At 43.6% G+C, this 12,151-nt stretch overlaps 1 protein-coding gene across 1 annotated transcript in view; it reads right to left on the reverse strand.

The window, feature by feature from the left end:
- LOC126335018 (carcinine transporter-like) overlaps positions 1–11,291 on the reverse strand; it is a 145,786-nt gene extending 134,495 nt beyond the window's left edge. Inside the window, exon 1 of the mRNA XM_049997845.1 lies at positions 11,073–11,291. The gene's annotated coding sequence lies outside the window, so the exon portion shown is untranslated. The remainder of the gene's footprint in view (positions 1–11,072) is intronic.
- Positions 11,292–12,151: the final 860 nt, after the last annotated feature.

The following is a 12,151-nucleotide window of genomic DNA, read 5'->3' on the forward strand; positions in this document are numbered from 1 at the left end:
TCGCAGAACGAGTGGCCTATTCGAGGCATTGGAGGCCTGCGTGAGGTCGCCGCCACATGTACACTCCTGAACCATTAGAGCGGCTGTGTCACTATACTTTAGACGAACAAGTTGCACATGAGGTGCCCATCCTATTCTCTCTTATCCTTTTGTTGACTAAACATGCTATTGAGTTGGCGTAGGTGTGTCGCCTTAAGGTGGCGGCCAGATAGTGGATAGCTGAGGGCTGCAGACCATCTGGAACGTTCTCTGGATAGGCGGGATTATGCCGGTAAATTTCCCATTTTTTTGTGTTGTCTAGGACCACCACCTCAAGGCATGCCGTGTATCGCATGTGATCATGAGGGCCTGGTGGGGACTGCGGTCATTGACGGGTTGGCTGTTGAGCCACAGAAAAACAGCAAAGGTCGGGTAGCGGGGGAACGAGATGCTCTGCGGAGCGTCTGGCCCTTTGAAGATGCATGTCTCCTCCCTGTAGGTGGATGGAGGGAGGCAGGGTTGCGGGGGAGGGTGAGCTGTGAGGGGAGGTGAGAGGGCCCCTGTTTTTGGCAGTTGGTGTGGCCGCGCGGTTCTAGGCGCTTCAGTTTGGAACCGCCAGACAGCTACGGTCGCAGGTTCGATCCTGCCTCGGGCATGGATGTGTGCGATGTCCTTAGGTTAGTTAGGTTTAAGTAGTTCAAGGTTCTAGGGGACTGATGACCTCAGATGTTAAGTCCCATAGTGCTCAGAGCTTTTTGAACCATTTTTTTGGCAGTTTATGATTGTACATCGAGGAGAACGCACTTCCAACTACCGCCCCCCCCCCCCCCCCCCCCCTGCGGTCTTTTAGGAAGACAATTTTCCCCAGTATATGTGTTGCGCTAAGACCCATTCATTATGAGTGCTGGTTTTTCTTTTTTTTCCACGGCATTTTGGAAGTGTATTTAGAATAGTAACGCATTTTTTCATCAGTTGTGATAGCGTGTATTGTCTTTTATTACCTAGGCTGCAGGGTGGGTATTGAGTAGGCGGCTGTAGCGAACTCTGACATCAAACAACGATAGATACTGTGTGCTTACAAGTAAGACACTTATTAAACTCCTCTCTGTCGAACACCAGCATCTCATTAGTTGAACGTATTTCCCACCAAAAAGAATAAAGATAGTACCTTACACCCCTGCCTTTTTCCCGCCAGCTTGTAGGTGAAGGGTAGAGTCTGAGTATGTCTATCATTAGTTTTGAGTGATATTGCGAAATTTTTTCCCAACAGGATAACCCTAGTTGTATGGCATCACCAGTTTTTTACTTGTATTGCGATTTTATGCCGTCCGTATTTAGCACTACGCACATCTTTATGATTAATTACGTAATTTGGACTGATCCTTGCATCCGTTTCCCAACCAAAATAAATAAAGTACACTAACCTAAACTTCGTCACCTGCATCTGGACAGTTTCCATGTGTTGGAGGAAACAATTGGGCTTTTCATCCAGTGGAATAAGGGTTTGAATCCTGGAAAGCGCTCCACTATTTTTAACTTCACGTCACTTCCAAGCTCTCTGGACAGTTTCCATGTGCTGGAGGGGGGGGGGGGGGGCTGCACTTGGGCTTTCCACCCCATAGAATCAAGGCTAGAGTCCTAGAAAGGGTACCACCAATTTTAATTTCCCATCAATGCGAAGCGCCTCTGGTGGTATAATTGTGTTAATGGGGTGCACTTGTGTTTTCTTTGCAGGAGGACCAAGGTACCGAAACAATATCAAGTTAATAAACGTAATACGTTAGAAAACGTTGATTAAAGTGTTAACTCTTGCAGCGAGTTAGATATCAACATTCTACTGTCCCAATATCTTCGTCGTTCATAGAGTTCTAGATTTGAGTAGCGACATACATCCTAACTGTTAGAAAGAAGTATTCGCAATTTCTTTTCTATTCTTAAACTTTAGTTTTGGTCCAAAATATTATTTCCTTCATTATATCTTTTGAAGGAACGAAACGCTGGAAAAATTCCACCGTTGTAATAAAGAAACCCTTATTGAAGTTATTACAATTAAGATAAAGATAAGATGAAAAATGTTCCTGTAGTCACCATGCAAATAGTTGCCGCCACTGCTCATGTGATGGAGGAAGTGGTTTCAGCATAATGATGTCATGCGCGGTCTGTACCATCGTCAAACGCTTTTGCTTGAGAGCCAATACTGATATTGCGGGGCGAGACATAGGGCCGCATATGTACCGATCTTACTTTTAATTGGTAACCGAGAGGGAGGGGCACGATTACTTGGTCGTCCCCCCATCCCCCTCATCGTTAAAAGCTGGCACCATTCGGAAGACTTCATATCGTCTGTTCTCTGTTTCAGATTGCTGCCAACCACAACCACCTCAAAGTTGTGACGCTGTAGTTGCCTGACGAACTGTTGTTGTATTGATTGGATTAGCGGATGATTAAGTGATCAATAACAGTAATTGACCTCAAAGTTGTGACACTGTAGTTGTCTGACGAACTGTTGTGTTGATTGGGTTAGCGGATGATTAAGTGATCAATAACAGTACTTTAGGCTATGTTATTGTTGTTGTAATCTTCAATCAGATTATTGGTTTGATGCAGCTCTCCATGCTACTGTGTCCTGTACATGCTTCTTCATATCCGAATACATACCGCAACGAACATCCTTCTAAATGTGCTTGCTGTATTCATCTCTTCGTCTTCCTCTGCGACTTTTACCCCCCTCACTACCCTGCAGTACTAAATTGAGGATCGCTTGATGTCTTAGGATATGTCCTATCAACTTATCCCTTCTTCTAGTCAGGCTATACAACAAAATTTCTTTCCTCGCAAGTTCTCTTCAGTAGCTCCTCATTAGTTACGTGATCTTACCCATGTGATTTTCAGCATTCTTCTGTGGCACCGCATTTCAAAATCTTCTTTTCTCTACTTGTCTAAACTGATTACCATCTATGTTTCATTCCATACATGGCTACACTCCAGACAAATACTTCCAGAAAAGGCTTCCTGGCGCTTAAATCTATATTCGATGTTAATAAATTTCTCTTCTTCAGAAATGCTTTTCTTGCCAATGCCAGTCTTCATTTTATTTCCTCTCTACTTCGGCCATCATCAGTTATATGGCTGCCCAAATAACAAAGCTCACCTACTACTTCCGCTTCAGCTGATTTAATTCGACTACACTCCGTTATCCTTCGCCGGCCGGGGTGGACATGCGGTTGTAGGCGCTTCAGTCTGGAACCGCGCGACCGCTACGTCGTAGGTTCGAATCCTGCCTCGGGCATGGATATGTGTGATGTCGTTAGGTTAGTTAGGTTTAAGTAGTTGTAAGTTCTAGGGGACTGATGACCTTAGAAGTTAACTCCCATAGTGGTCAGAGCCATTTGAACCATTATCCTTCAACTTGTATGTAAATGAATTATGCAATATGAGACGCGATCGCGAATGTTAAAACTGTGTAAGGTGTCAGGCAAATCCAACACCTTCCATGAAAACCCTGACATAATAAGCAAATCTACTAGTATGTCACATAACTCCGAATAAATCGTGACATTAAATTAACCAAAGTAATACAAGTAACGAGTGAGCAAATGGAATGCCTCAGACTAACACAAGAATGCCTAAATGCATGTCATACCTTCCCACCGTGAGGCAGACGCAGTTCCGAGGGGAGAAACGAGGACAGAAGCCGAGAGGAGAACCGTGTTAAGCTAGAAGGCCCTACGATAACGGACGGAGTGGACACCCATGTCGCTAGCCTACCGCTAAGTCTACCACCCGCACGTTTTAGCGTGAGGCTTTTTCGCGTCTCTGTTACGTCAAGGACCACCCCCCAGCCCATGTTAAAAGCTAGAGCCCTCCAGAAAAACAGTATAGATCTTACGATAACACAAAAAGGGCCACTACCACCCGCAAGTTTTAGCGTGAGACTTTTTCGCGTCTCAGGTACATTAAGGACCACCCCCAGCCCATGTTAAAAGATAGAGCCCTCCAGAAGAACAGTATAGATCTTACGATAAAGCTAAAAGGACCGCACCAGCTGCAGGTTTTAGCGTGAGACTTTTTAGCGTCTCTGTTACGTTGCAAACTTTAAAAACATTGCCCCACCACGGAAAGTATAACGTTTCTCATTGGATAGACAGAATTTTTGTAGGCGGAGCTTAAGGTTAACATTGAGACCCTGATTGGTCAGATGAAAACACAGCCAGATAGTATTTTTAGACCAACTTCGGTAAATTGTAGTAAGGAGATGTTGTGAGAGTTCCGAGACGGCGAGCTGGATGGCTGGTGCGCCGGCCGCTGTCGCCCTGACGCTGCCTAAACACCGACAAGGTAATGAACGCACGCGATGCCGCATTTTTGAGCGCATAAGGCTTCACTCAGACCTGCAGAAGTCTCATCTGTTACACCCCTTTTTTGCGTAATACTAGTGTCGCTCATTAATTAAAACCCATGGTGTTCACATTTGCCACTTGAAGAACAGATCTGAAACGCGATGATTTTTCTTTTATATAGTTATTGAGAAGCCACATCAGCCACTGTAATTTACGACAAGTTAGATAAGTAATTAAAGATAATTGAGGGTCACTGTAGACCATTTTGATAGTTTTCTCTTTTGTGAAACTTAAATTAAACCTAGATTATAGATGTGATATGGCATAGGTCATCCTTCGATCGATTGTAGAACTTGGAAACCCATTCAGGGAATATTCGTTCACATTTTTGTTGAACGCAGTTGGTTTTTACCATCCTGTATTAAAACATTTCCTTTTATCAATAGTGCAATTTATAAACGATGTTTTGTAAGTAGAATAAAATTTCCAATGGTAAACTTAACTGCTTTTTCGACGTTATTTTACCAGCTAACTAAAAATAGGAAAGCCTTGAACCCTTTCCACTAAATTTAGTTAGTATTAAGATTCTTTTACAGGGAGTGCAGTGGAGCTGACGCTGAGATCATTAAGTATTTGGTTATATCATCGCTAGTCTCACTGAACTCTTCTGAAATCTACATGTCATGTGTGGTCTGGCGTCTCCTTACCAGCAACAGGTCCCAGGTTCAAACTAGTTAATTACCTAAAAAACACGCTCAGAGCGTCGTTGCGCGAAAGTGGTAGGGAGACACGATATAGAACAAACAGACACCATCATCAATGTTTAGAACTGTATATTTTGAATGTCATTTTCCTTGTACCTATTGCGTCGTATTACAACAGTCTTAATTTAATTTCGTATTCCTTGTTAGAAATATGTACGTCATTTGAGCATGACTTTCTCTACAATGCGCATCCGCGAATTCATGTCACTTCCTTGTCAGAATTTATACCATAGCAGCTGATCCGTGCTAGTCTTTCTCGCTCTTGAGTTGTCATCATTGGACGACAAACAAACATTCCGCCTCTCACATCCTTTACCCCCGCAATGTCCGTGCTATTTAACTCCTCTGCCGCTGACGTAAGCGGCCAATGTTACTTAGATCACGGCCGACTTCACTAACAGGAACTAAAATCAAGCGCATCTTGAAATATTATTGTCTCTGTAACTATATTCGTTTGTTACTGAGGAGGGAAGCAACACTCTTAAGAAGCTCTTAACGTTTATTGACGTTTTAGAAATCGACTGTAAGTTCCTAGATGCATCCAAACATATTATAAAAATATATGCACAGTCACTTCCACAAGAAAGTGTACGCTGTAATGTCAAATGTAACGCCCGCAGCGACATCTCTGGTAGTGGTTCAAAATGTCTCTGAGCACTATGGGACTCAACACCTGAGGTCTTCAGTCCCCTAGACTTAAAACTACTTAAACCTAACCAACCTAAGGACAGCACACACATCCACGCCCAAGGCAGGATTCGAACATGCGACCGTAGCAGCAGTGCGGTTGCGGACTGAAGCGCCTAGAACAGTGGCCGGCTCTGGATAAGTTGCGTGAGAGTTGAATGTTTTGTTTTGTCGGGTGCAGTTCTGGCTGTTTGCACTTTTTTACAGCCAATTTAAAAGCTAAAAAAGTGTGAAATAATTATCAAAAATGCCTTCTGAGGTCCGTTAAGGAGCTGTTTGGTTTGAACGAGGCAAACTGGGTGCTTCAAGAGGATAATGATCCGAAACACCGCAGCCGTCTCTGCACAGCGTGGAAACAAGACAGTAGGGTGCACACGATGGATTGACCTGCAATGTTTCCGGATGCAAATCCGATCGAAAATTTTTGGTCGTATATTAAGATGAAGTTTCAAGGAAAGACAATATATACTTTGAAGCAGCTGTCATATAAAATCAGGAAGATATGGAGATCGTTACCGAGAGAATATGCAGAAAATCTCGTGAAAAGCTTGCCAAAAAGGTGCCAAGCAACAAACGATAATCGAGTCGATTGGATTAAGTATTAGGTAATTGTGAAATTAGTAATAACATGTATTTCCATGTGAACACACATTTATAATATCATTATCATCATCATCATCATCATTTAAGACTGATTATGCCTTTCAGCGTTCAGTCTGGAGCATAGCCCCCTTTATAAAATTCCTCCAAGATCCCCTATTCAGTGCTAACATTGGTGCCTCTTCTGATGTTAAACCTATTACTTCAAAATTATCTTAACCGAATCCAGGCACCTTCTCCTTGGTCTGCCCCGACTCCTCCTACCCTCTACTGCTGAATCCGTGAGTCTCTTGGGTAACCTTGCTTCTCCCATGCGTGTAACATGACCCCACCATCTGAGCCTGTTCGCCCTGACTGCTACATCTATAGAGTTCATTCCCAGTTTTTCTTTGATTTCCTCATTGTGGACACCCTCCTGTCATTGTTCCCTTCTACTAGTACCTGCAATCATCCTAGCTACTTTCATATCCGTAACTTCAACCTTGTTGATAAGGTAACCTGACTCCACCCAGCTTTCGCTCCCATACAACAAAGTTGATCGAAAGATTGAACGGTGCACAGATAACTTAGTCTTGGTACTGACTTCCTTCTTGCAGAAGAGAGTAGATCGTAGCTGAGCGCTCACTGCATTAGCTCACCCAGTCCCTGAGTGGAGAAAATCTCCGACCCAGCCGGGAATCGAACCCGGGCCCTTAGGATTGACATTCTGTCGCGGTGACCAATCAGCACTGGGGCGGACGCTGCGGGGGTAAAAACCACTAACCTATCGTAGTTCAAGAAATATGACGTCATAAACAATGCGATGCGTAAAAAACATCCACATCGTGCATGGCGTTTAAATTTATTGCTTCTATGCTAGTGACTCTATTCGCAATAAATTTCGCAGACAGTACCCACATATGTCACTAAGCGCACCTCCAAAATTATATCATGGTGCCAGAGGAAGTTCAGCAGATTCGACATCATTAACACTAAAATACTGTCTCATTCTGCACGACGTTTTAATTTATTTCTTTTGTGCTAATAACACTATTCGCGACACGTTTTGCAGACAATATTCACATACGCCGCTGAATGTACCTACAAAATTATATCCTTATATGACACATAGCCTATATTAGGAGATATGACATCATATACCTGAGATAAGTTAAAAAAATGTCGCGTCATCCATGACATTTAAAGTTATTACATCTTTGCTACTAACTCTATTCACAACATATTTCTCAGACAGTACGCACATATACCGCTGAATGTACCTACACAAATGTGACAATGTACGAGACACATTTTAAGAGATATGACATAAATACAGAGAGGCATGAAAAAGTGCCGTGTCATGAATGAAGTTCCGATATGCACTACGGGCCATTAAAATTGCTACACCACGACGATGACGTGCTACAGGCGCGCAATTTAACCGACAGGAAGAAGATGCTGTGATATGCAAATGATTAGCTTTTCAGAGCATTCACACAAGGTTGGCGCCGGTGACGACACCTAAAACGTGCTGACATGAGGAAAGTTTACAACCGATTTCTCATACACTAAATAGCAGTTGCCCGGCGTTGCCTGGTGAAGCGTTGTTGCGATGCCGCGTGTAAGGAGAAGAAATGCATACCGTTTCCGACTTTGATAAAGATCAGATTGTAGCCTATCACGATTGCGGTTTATCGTATCGCGACATTGCTGCTCGCGTTGGTCGAGATCCAATGACTGTTAGCAGAATATGGAATCGGTGGGTTCAGGAGGGTAATACGGAACGCAGTGCTGGATCCCAACGGGCTCGTATTACTAGCGGTCGAGATGACAGGCATCTTATCCGCATGGCTGTAACGGATCGTGCAGCCGCGTCTCGATACCTGAGTCAACGGATGAGGACGTTTGCAAGACAACAACCATCTGCACGAACAGGTCGACGACGTTTGCAGCAGCATGGACTATCAGCTCGGAGACCATGGCTGCGGTCACCCTTGACGCTGTATCACAGACAGGAGCGCCTGCGATGGTGTACTCAACGACGAAACTGAGTGCACAAATGGCAAAACGTCATTTTTTCGGATGAATCCAGGTTCTGTTTAAAGCATCATGATGGTCGCATCCGTGTTTGGCGACATCGCGGTGAACGCACATTGGAAGCGTGTACTCGTCATCGCCATAATGGCATATCACCCGGCGTGATGGCATGGGGTGCTATTGGTTACACGTCTCGGTCACCTCTTGTTCCCATTCACGACACTTGTAAGTAGGCTGTTTAGGTTTTCTTATTGGTAACGCCACGTAGCGCTCTGTATGAAAAATCACTGGCTGTGCTGTGCGCAGTCTGTGGCTGGTTTGCATTGATGTCTGCCATTGTAGTGTTGGGCAGCGGCAGCTGGATGCTAACAGCGCGTAGCTCTGTTTGACTCAATGCCCAGGCGTATCAAGGCCGTTATTATGGCCAGAGGTGGTTGTTCTGGGTACTGATTTCTCAGGATCTATGCATCCAAATTGCGTGAAAATGTAATCACATGCCAGTTCTAGTATAATATATTTGTCCAATGAATGCCCATTTATCGTCTGCATTTCTTCTTGGTGTAAGAATTTTAATGGCCAGTAGTGTATTTGTCTGTACCATTAAGATGCTCCTATAGTCGCCTCAACTTAACAAAATCCCTAACACCTGGATGCGCTTTTGATAGCTTTCAACTGCGTAGCGCAAACTGCTGTAGGCGAAGACAATGGATATCTGTAGAGCTATGAAGAGGCGTTGCTATACAGACGTTTACAAAATTGCGTTGTAGACATGCGAAGCACCTGCGCCTAGAGTACAGAAATACACCGCTCCTTAATTTGGATAATGTACTTACACACTCCATTGATAATTACGATACACATACAAATGAATAAACAAATTGTAACCATGTAGCATCGCTGGATTAGCTGTCAATCGTAGCTGTCAAGCCCACAACAGTATGTCCAAGCGATAAAGACCTAGCTTACATCTGCGAACAACAGCAATTAATAGAGATTAAGAGGAATATTTTATAACTTGGCTGCAGTTGGAAACTGTGGCGAAACAAGCGATGTATCTTTGGAGAGATACAGAAGCGAGGGAGTGTGGCGGGGCTTACCCCATTTCATCGCTAGTGGCGCCACGTCAGCACAACGCGTCTATGCGTAGCACACAAATATTGTCCCATAATTTAGGAATTAAATGAAAAGTTGCAGTTGCTTTTCCGAACTTTGTCGGCATGTCCTTTAGTATATTACTTTGTAAACTGTCAAATTTCAGAATGATCAGACCAATATTTTTCCCTAAATACATCGTTTTAAGAAAATAACAAGTGGCGCTAAATAATAAAGCTAGAAAACCAAAAACTGTTCATAATGTGCAGACGTATGTCAAAATTAACTGGTTCAAGTCTCAACGTGATTAAAAAAATATTTTGGTCAGAATCAGCGTTCATAAGAAATATTGAAAGCGGTAAATATTAGGCGTAGAAATATGAAAATTTGTATGAAGCTTCAGTTCAACATAAAAACATTCATTATGTAACCCCATTGAGCTACCTCTAATAGTTCTCGAGTAATTTTCAGAAAACTAAATTTGGAACTAAAACGTCCTTATTCGTAGTAGAATAAGTATCTGTTATATTAATGCTACAAAGTTTTGGTTACAGCAGGTGATGAAACCTATTAAATAACACAGCTATAACTGTTTTCAAGGCCTGGATGTAAATAATATCAAATACAATGTCTCTTAAAGTTGTAGTTAAGTTGTCAGGCTCTACTGTCAGTTACGCTCTGAAAATTCTAGACGGCAAAGTTTAAATGCAGGCGAGCTAAAACTTTTTCTGTGATTTCAACCAATTTAACTACATCCATACAAAAATTACGAAGATACTAAATTAACACAAAACTGTGTTGCAGAATGTTTTGTGTCCGGGAAAGCGGCCGTTTAAAGGCTGCTACCGGGGCTATAGGGCGGACGACAGCAGGTGTTCCCTTGGCCGTCCGCTGCGCCGTATATATACGAGTAAATACAACCCAAGCAAGTCTAGTCTTTACTTCGTACCCAGCCATTCAAAAATCTTCTAACATTTCAAATATTTTCTGCTATTACTTATGAATGATAATATATTATTATTAACCCGTCGCCCCACAAAACGACCTATACAACAGCAAGATAATAAGACAGCCACAGCGTCACGATGCTATATGAAAGTAAGCACTAGCACACAGTAAAACAAATTTGTTGTCAGTTATAATGTTATAACTTTTAACTGCGTATTTCGTTGCAGATAGCCTGAAGATGGCAACAATGCCGAAATAGGACTACTGCTAATGTAAAACGTTTAGCAAGGAACAATTATGGCAACATTATAGTATGTTACCGTATTTTATTTTATTGCTGTCTTTTATTTTATTATACATTTGTACATTATGTATATTTCTTTGTACAACTGTTTCATAATTTTACAAGCGTTTTGACTAAGGCATGTAAAAGAAATTTTTTCGATATTACATTACAAAGAAAAGCTCATTTTTTGTTTTCGTTTTTAACAGAAAATTGTCGAAATGAATACCCCTGTAATGCCGAGTTTGGTCAGCTAATATTATAATAAAATGTGGCTGAGAATCGCGGCAGCATGAACACTTGAGGCGGGCCGCAGTTTGACGACCAGTGATGTGGGCCTATGTGGTCTGAGCTGGGACTCACCGCCTCGGCGCAGGTAGCCAGCCGAACCCCCAGAGCGCTGGACTGGAGTGGACTGGAGCGTCCAGCGACCGCCACAGCGCGGAGCCTCATTGGATAACTGCCGCCACTTGCAGGACACGCGCGACCTTCGCACGGTCCGGGCTGCACATTAAACACTTGAGCGAACTCCGGACAGTTGTTCCGCAGCCGGCGGTCACTTGAACGCCGGCACAACGCAACAAGGCGTGGGGCCGTCACGTGAGGGATGTAGGGCAGCGGCGGAGGGAGAGGGCAGGACAAACAGCAAGTCACGCCTGTCAGGAAGGGACCCTCCAACGCGCTCCCGTGGGGCATCCTGCTCTACCGCCAACCTGCATTCGGTGTTCCTTAGCAGCTGATCTGTCTTTATAAACTGGTCCACACCTCGTGTCTCCGGCATTGCGGTGGAAATTCACTCCTGATCACAACGAATCTGTAAACGTGAATACGCCTTTGTTGCTCTACTGCAGTCCCTTTCGTTATACACTGAAGCGCCGAAGAAATTGGTATAGCCATGCTTATTCAAATGTAGAGATATGTAAACTGGCAGGATACGGCGCCGCGATCGACAACGTCTATATAAGACAACAAGCGTCTGGCGCAGTTGTTAATGCTGCGACAATGGCAGGTTATCAAGATTTAAGTGAGTTTGAAAGTGTTGTTATGGGACACAGCATCTCCGAGCTAGCGATGAAGTGGGGATTTTCCCGTACGACGATACCAAGCGTGTAGCGTGAATTTCAGGAATCCGGTAAAACATCAAGTCTCCGACATCGCTGCGACCGGAAAAAAGATACTGCAAGAATGGGACCAACAGCGACTGAAGAGAATCTTTCAACGTGACAGAAATACAGGCCTTCGTAAAATTGCTGCAGATTTCAATGCCGAGGCATCAACAAGTATCAGCGTGCGAACCATTCAACGAAACATGATCGATATTGGCTTTCGGAGCCAAAGGCCCACTGCGCCTCGTCTGAGCCCATCAACACCGACATTGGACTGTTGATGACTAAAAACATGTTGCCTGGTCGGACGAGTCTCGTTTCAAATCGTATCGAGCG

The sequence above is a fragment of the Schistocerca gregaria genome, chromosome 2 (genome assembly GCF_023897955.1).
Source record: "Schistocerca gregaria isolate iqSchGreg1 chromosome 2, iqSchGreg1.2, whole genome shotgun sequence".
In the NCBI taxonomy this organism is placed as follows: domain Eukaryota; kingdom Metazoa; phylum Arthropoda; class Insecta; order Orthoptera; family Acrididae; genus Schistocerca; species Schistocerca gregaria.